The sequence below is a fragment of the Aristolochia californica genome, unplaced genomic scaffold (genome assembly GCF_029961685.1).
Source record: "Aristolochia californica isolate CCGP_79_NKW_82.1479 unplaced genomic scaffold, dmAriCali1.0.hap1 SCAF_10, whole genome shotgun sequence".
NCBI lineage: Eukaryota > Viridiplantae > Streptophyta > Magnoliopsida > Piperales > Aristolochiaceae > Aristolochia > Aristolochia californica.
In genome coordinates, this window is record NW_027181771.1 from 20426398 (window position 1) to 20433762 (window position 7365).

The window sequence follows — 7365 nt, forward strand, 5'->3', positions numbered from 1 at the left end:
AGGAAAATCTTCAGAGGACAGAGGCTCAATATGAATCCATTGATGAGGTTCGTCAGACCACTGCCGACCTGCATTCGGCCATGGCAGCCATGGATGCATCAATCCAGCTCCTCCTCTGACGACAAGAGGACAGTGGGCTTCGAGCGCTGCCGTCTGGAAGCTATACACCACCGGCAGAGCACCACCCACCACTGCTGCGCCACCCACATCCCCCATTGGGATCTCACTCTACTGCCCCTAATTCGGTTCCCAGGTATGTGAAATTGGACTTTCCTACATTTGATGGATCTAAGGACCCCGTGATTTGGTTACACTGATATGACCAGTTCTTTTACCATAAAGAAATCCGGCGGATGACCGGATCCAGTTGGCCGCATTCCATATTCTCGATAAAGGGCTTCTATGGTTCCACCAATTCAAAAATGAACATTTGGTTCCGGATTGGGATGTATCTAAACAATCTTGCATGATGAGGTTTGGTTCTCCAGCCAGTAGCAATTCGTTGGGCGAATTGGTGAATTTGAAATAGACGGGCACAATTGAAGCGTACCAAAAGACCTTCCATGAATGCTTGGCCAAAGCCAGTACCAATGTCAGGCCCTCCCAGTATGTTAACCTTTTTACTGCTGGCTTGACAGAGGCCCTGCGTCTGGAGGTTGAATTACACGAACCTAGAGATTTGGACTACGCTATGAACTTGGCCAGGACCATTGATACTAAACAGCAAGTTCTGAAGGAATCCCTAGTCCGAAGACCAACTTGGCCAAGCAGGGCGACTACCACTGCGCTCCCACCCTATTTAGGGCCTCCATAATGGACGCAATGCAGCTCCACGTGCAGAGAGTTCTTCCTCCACGCTGCTAGTACCATACATAAAAAAATTGAATAGACAAGAGATGGAATAGAGGAGGCCAAATGGTCTTTGTTTTAATTGTGATGAACAGTATGTCCAGGGTCACATATGCAAGAGATTATTCAATGTGCTTCTCTGTGAGGATACAGAGGAAATACTCTCAGAAGAAGACAGTGTTGACACATAACATGATGCCCCAGCTATTTCACTCCATGCCATGACTGGCATGCACAGTTCCAACACAATGCAAGTTTGGGCCAAGTTTTGCACCATCTACAATTACTAGCCTTAGTTGACTCTAGCTGAACGCACAACTTCATAAGTTAGCCTGCGGCAGAACAGCTTGGGTTGGTAATCAAGAAGAAAATAGGCCTCTCAGTCGCAGTGGCCAATGGGGCCAAAATCGCCAATGTGGGTATCTTTCAAGCCACCCCCTTTTGTATTGAGGGCCACTCCTTTATTGCCGATTTCTTGGTGATTCCATTGGCTGGATTTGATTTGGTACTCGAAGTTAAATGGCTCCAGATGTTGGGGCCTATCTTGTGGGATTTTCAGGCCCTAACCATGACCTTCATAGAGGGCCAGCGTTAGATCACGTTCATGGCACACATGCTACTATGCCCTGCACACTTCAGGCAATTCAGGTCCAGAGCGCCGAGTAGTGTAATTTATCTCAATTATTTACAGACTTTGAAGATTTATTTTAGGAACTTATTGCTCTTTCACCTATTCGCCACTGTGATCACTGCATCAGATTGAAACTGGGGACAAAAGCTGTGGTGGTTCGGCCTTATCGTTATGTTATGAACACAATAACATTATTATTTTACTTTATTTTATTTCAGTTTTAGGCCACAGGGGTATTTTTGGATTAATTAATTTATAGGGGTATTTTTATAATATTTTATTTATGGGGATATTTTTGTAATATTTTATATTAAACCCAATTTAAGGGTAAGAGTAATGAGAAAGACAAGCATTGATTTTAGGTTAAATTTAGGTTAAACATGCTTAGAGCTCTCCTTCACGAGTTCTAGGATTTTCAAGCTTCCCTTTGGCTTGATCTTGGTCTTCTTCCTCGTCCTCCCTACTAATCCTTGTGTCAAATCTAGGACCGTAACAACTGGTATCAGAGCAGGAATACAATGAGTCATTCTATATCCCCAAAAGAATGGATGGCAATGCACAGACAAATATCCCTAGACGAATGGATGGAGATGCATATACAAATCAGAGAAATGGTTGCAGCAGGCATTGGAGTGGAAAGAATACAAAAATGGTGTGCAGCCTACGTGAAGTATTTTCTTGCAACGAAGCAACGAGAGGCAGTCGATCAAGAAGTTGCACCAGCAAGACAAATTAACCATTTTGTCCTGTTTATTGGCCAAAATCCCTGAGGAATATTTGGTTGCGACCTCAAATCCGGACGAGCAAAAAGGCCATGCCTCGAAAACTTTCAAAATTTCCCCGCAGGGAGATCCAGAGCCGCACATCGGGGACCAAGATTTGAGGCATTTGGCAGGGTTTTCTGCCAAAACGTCGTCAGTAATGGACGATACTTGTGCGACCCCAAATCCGACTATGGAGGCCTCAAAAATCACCAAGAAGAACCCTGGAAATCCGAAATCGGAGGGGTATTTGGCCACAATCTCGTCGGTAAAGGCTGATTTGGGTTTGACTTCACAAAATCAAAAATCACGGCCAGAAGAAGGTCTTCCCGAATAGCAGATGGAAGCATTCCGCCACCTGACACAGAGGAGGCTCCGTCAGCACCGTCAGAAACAACTCCGGTGGGATTGGACTTCCGGCCACCACCTCTCCGTCATAATCTCTCTCTCTACAGTCTAGTGGGGAACAATCTTCATCACAATTTTGAGTAAGCTTTGGAAACTCCCTCAATTTTTAGATCAAAACATGTCACGGAGTTGATGTGGCTCAAAAGGGCTGAGCAACAGCAATGCTGCTAAAAAATTAGAGACAAAGGTTCTCTATGTCGTGACGCAAAGAATCAATGGCTAATTGATGGAATTTCGGATTGGGGGTATGCAGTTCGAGCTGCAATTTTTTGGAGGTTGTTGGGATACATGGAAATTTTTTTTGGGAGACCTCTGAATTTTTTTTTGGGGTGGTTAGAACGACAGCAAAGCTCCATCGACCACGCACACAATGGTGATGCAAAGAATATTGTTCCAGATGGGGCAATTGTGGCAATCACAGATCTTCAATAGCACATGTATTTTGTGGTTGACGTAGGGGAAAGCAAGTATCGTTTAGTGGGTGTAGTTCATTATTCTCTTTTTCGGTGCGGTATCAAATTCATAGGTTTCAGAGGAAGTGGAGATCACAAGCCTTGTGGTTTTCCTTGATATCATTATATGCAAAGAATGACAAAGGGGACTCATTACGCTTGAACTTCAGCCCCAGCTCAATCTTTTGTTGATATCTCCAGCACTGATGATAAAAGGTGTGCTTTCTGGCTAGCATCTTCTTTTAAGCCCACTGGTTAAATGGGTGATGTAATTGCAGTATTTGACTACCAGTCCTCTAAAAGGGCATTTTCCCTCGTGAATCAGAAGAGTAACTATGCTATTGTCTTCCTTGATGGGGTTCCAGAGTTAGTGAAGAAGCCAGGGAACCCATTCAAGATAAAAGTGTTTGGTGAATTACCTTGGTAACAGGAAGTTGTGAGAATGTTTGCCACCAAGGGTGACACTGGTGAAATATTTGAAACAGATCCTTCGGGAAATAACACTGACAAAGAGGTGTCTATGCTCTATAAGTATTTTCCTCAGGTGGTGATTACATTTGATAAGGTTACTTTCACAGTCCATGATGAAGTTTTAGTGAATGATCAAGAGTTCCCACTACTTCAGGGGTGCATCAATAATTTTTATTCTATATTGCAACTCTCATCTTCAAAAGTCATGTCTATAAGCACCCTCACTACTACACTTTATTACTTCGACGCATGGAGAGACTTTTGGAGGGAAATTGTTTCCCTAGTTCAAGCATGCATATTATACTGCAATAAGTTTGTGTTGCAACAATCAGATGATGCCCGATGTAGACCATCTGCTAGCTTATATTTTGGGATGAACCAAGTGGACATATCTCAGTCTGACCTTTCCTTGGATATCCTGCTCTTTGTAGTTGGAAAATTGAATCTAGCTGGTCCATATGAAGTTAAAAGTTCAAAGATTTTTGCTAATAGCTGCAAGGTAGAAAATCATTCAGGAATTTCCCTTCTTTGCTTTGTTGACAATAAGAAGGATTTTGTAGTTGTTGGAAGGCATTTTGCCTTGTGTTCTTGAGGCATGCTCTATTAGCCAACCAGCCTCAAGAGAATGCAGGCTTGTTGTCTGCACGACTTGCTGAACATGGAGCTTTTACAATGTCTCCAGTTCAAGTCTCACTTGTAGATGCTCTAGTGTTTGCTTGGAGAACAAGGGTCATGTCCTTAAAAGATTCTAGAACAATTCCTGGACCGGTAATTGTGGTGGATATTTCAGGAAATGCAGAGAAGGGGGTATCAATTGTAGTCTCACCAATGATTAGACTACATAATCAAAGTGGATTTCCGATGGAGGTTCATTTATGCCGGCCACAAGAAATAGAAGTTGAGTCCGCTTCTGTTTTGCTTGAGAATGGGGACACAATTGATGACTCAATGGCAATGTTTGATGCTTTAGGCCTATCTAGAGGCTCAAAAAAGGCAATAATGTCTTTAAGTCTTGGAAACTTCCTCTTATCATTTAGGCCTGAGATCCCTGAATGTTTAGCACAATTTGAAGAGCCTATTTCTATGGAATGGTTAGAAGCTCATAAAGGTGGAAAAGCAATTCGTCTTTCAGGAATATTTGACAAATTAAATTTCAAACTGCAGAGGGCCTTTAGTATGGCTACAGTCAAATCTTCTTTCAGCACTACACACTGTTCCATCAGTATTTCAGGTCAATCTTTCAGTAAACTCCATTTTCTGATTCAGACCCTTAGCAGAGATGTGCCTCTTAGATAGCCTAAGAAATTTGGAGATACATTAGATAAAACATCGCAGCCAGTGGCATTACATGAACAGAGAGAAATCTTCTTGCTTGCCACAGTTCAGCACACCAATCTCTTGCAGCTGGAGATACTTGTGGTTTTAACTGAGAACTCTACTAAAGGACTTGACTTGATTGGCAAACAGGCAGCCATTACTTGTGGATCAAGTGCATATTTATATGCAAGTCCTGCCTTGATAAAAATCATAGTTACTTTGAACAAATTGAATTTATCGTCCAACTCTATTTGCAGTGGGGATTGTGTGAAGAAGTTAAACAAGCACAAATCAGAAGTCCGTTATTTGGATATGGAATTCGAGTCTCATAAAGTTGCTTCTACCAACAGAGGAACTGGCATAGGCTTTCTTTTAGGTGATGTTGCAGCAACCCAAGGTGCCTTCCAGTATTTTGGCCTTAAGGAGGCCCAGGGGAGCAAGGAATGAATCAGGGCGAACAGACCTATCTGGTTGACCTATATTGCCGAGAATGGATGGATTATGTGGAGAGAAGAAGTTAGGCTCGTCGAAGAAAGACCTGAACCTTGGGTTCGTTAAGGAGAACACCGATCCTAGGTTCCTTAAAGGAGAACGCTGAACCTGATTTAGGTTGAAATGATGCTTGCCTTCTTCCCTTTCATAAGCCCTCTTAAAGGCTAATCACTCCAAGGACCTGATTTAGTGTTTTTAAAATAATGCCATTGCGGGCGTACATGCTGCCACATATTGAAATAAAATAAACATATAAATCCTAAGGTACTTGAATGATCCTTTGAGTCACCAACTCACCCGCATCACCTTTGGATGACTCGTCCAGCTATTGAGTCCATAACATGATGATATCCGGAGTGCAAGTCCAATTTGGTGAATACCCATGACCCATGTTATTCATCCAGAAGCTCCTCCACGACAGGAATAGGGAACTTGTCTTTCACAGTTTGGGCATTCAAATCCTGATAATCGACACAAAATTGCCATGTACCATCATGTTTCTTAACGAGGAGGACTAGAGAAGAAAATGGTGAATGACTACTACGAATAAGGCCCTATTGCACAATTGCTTGTCACTGTCTTTCTATTTCATCTTTTTGGAGGTGTGGATACTGATATGGTCGAATCACCACCACATCTGAGCACAATTTTAAATAGATTCAATGGTCACAATGCCTCAAGGGAGGCAGTCCAAAGGGCTCTTGGAAAAAGTTCGAGAATTCATCTAGGAGATGTTCTATATTGTTGTCTGGATTGTCCTATGTGTGAAAGGTATGAATGTGATGTGGCTTGTCAACTTGTCTGCCCAGTAACAGTACTTGGAGTCCGCCCGTTTCAAAATTCATTTTTATAGCAGTAAAGTCCCATAAAATAGGGCCCAAGGTTTGCAACCATTTAATACCCAATACCATATTGAACCTAACTAAAGGTATGACAAAAAATCTTGAATGAAAGAAAGTCATACTGATTGAGAAGGTTATTACTTTGCTGATTCCATAGCTAGGAACTTTCTCTCCAATGGCAATTGAAACCGTGGCTATTGGGTGTGGAAGGATTTGTAGTTGAAGTTGTTGAGCAGTTGTTAAACTGAAAAAATTATGTGTACTTCCCAAATCCACAAGGCTGACAAGGTCCTGGTCCATCACTCGAGTCCTGACTTGCATAGTTTTGGTGGATTTCTGGCCAGTAATTGCATGCAGAGAGATTTTTGGTGCATCTTCCTCAGTAGGATTATCACTCGGTTATGCTATTTCATCGACTTCTAACCAGAACAATCGTTTACACTGATGGCCTACCCTATATGGTTCAACACAGTTGTAACATAAGTTCTTTGCCCTGCGGTCAGCCATCTCCAAACTAGTTAATTTTTGAATACACTGGGTGGGTGGGTTGATAGGTCATGTATCTGCTGCAAGAGTAGTAATGGGATTATTTCTGGTGTGTTGCTCTGCTGGGAAAGTTATTTGAGGGGTAGTGTTGCACCTCCCTTGCCAAGTATTGGAAGTGTTCCGATCCCTTGGCCAAGCTGTCCTCCTATTTTGAAATTTTTTGTCGAGTTTCCAGTGCATGAGATAAATTCATTGTTCAAGCTAAGTCAACAGATGTGTGGAGCTCCACCTCTAACCTTAAAGATTCATTAAGGCCTACTGTAAATAAATTGACCAACTAGTCTATGCGATTCATTCGGTTGGCTCGTGCCAATTTTTCTTGGAACTGTTTTTGATATAGTTCCACTGGCCCAGTTTGTCATAACAATGCCAAATCCCGCAAGGGGTTGCTATGGGCTGGGGGATACACCATATAGTACATAATTCTTTAAACTCTTCCCAAACCAACACCAATCTATCCAACTCTACTTGATGAAACCGAAGTTGTGCTTCATCGAGCATGTGGAAGGCAACCAGTCCCACCTTATCAATTTCTGATGTTCTTTAATGGATAATTTTTTTTTCACTTATGTAACCAAATCAAGGGGTCATTTGAC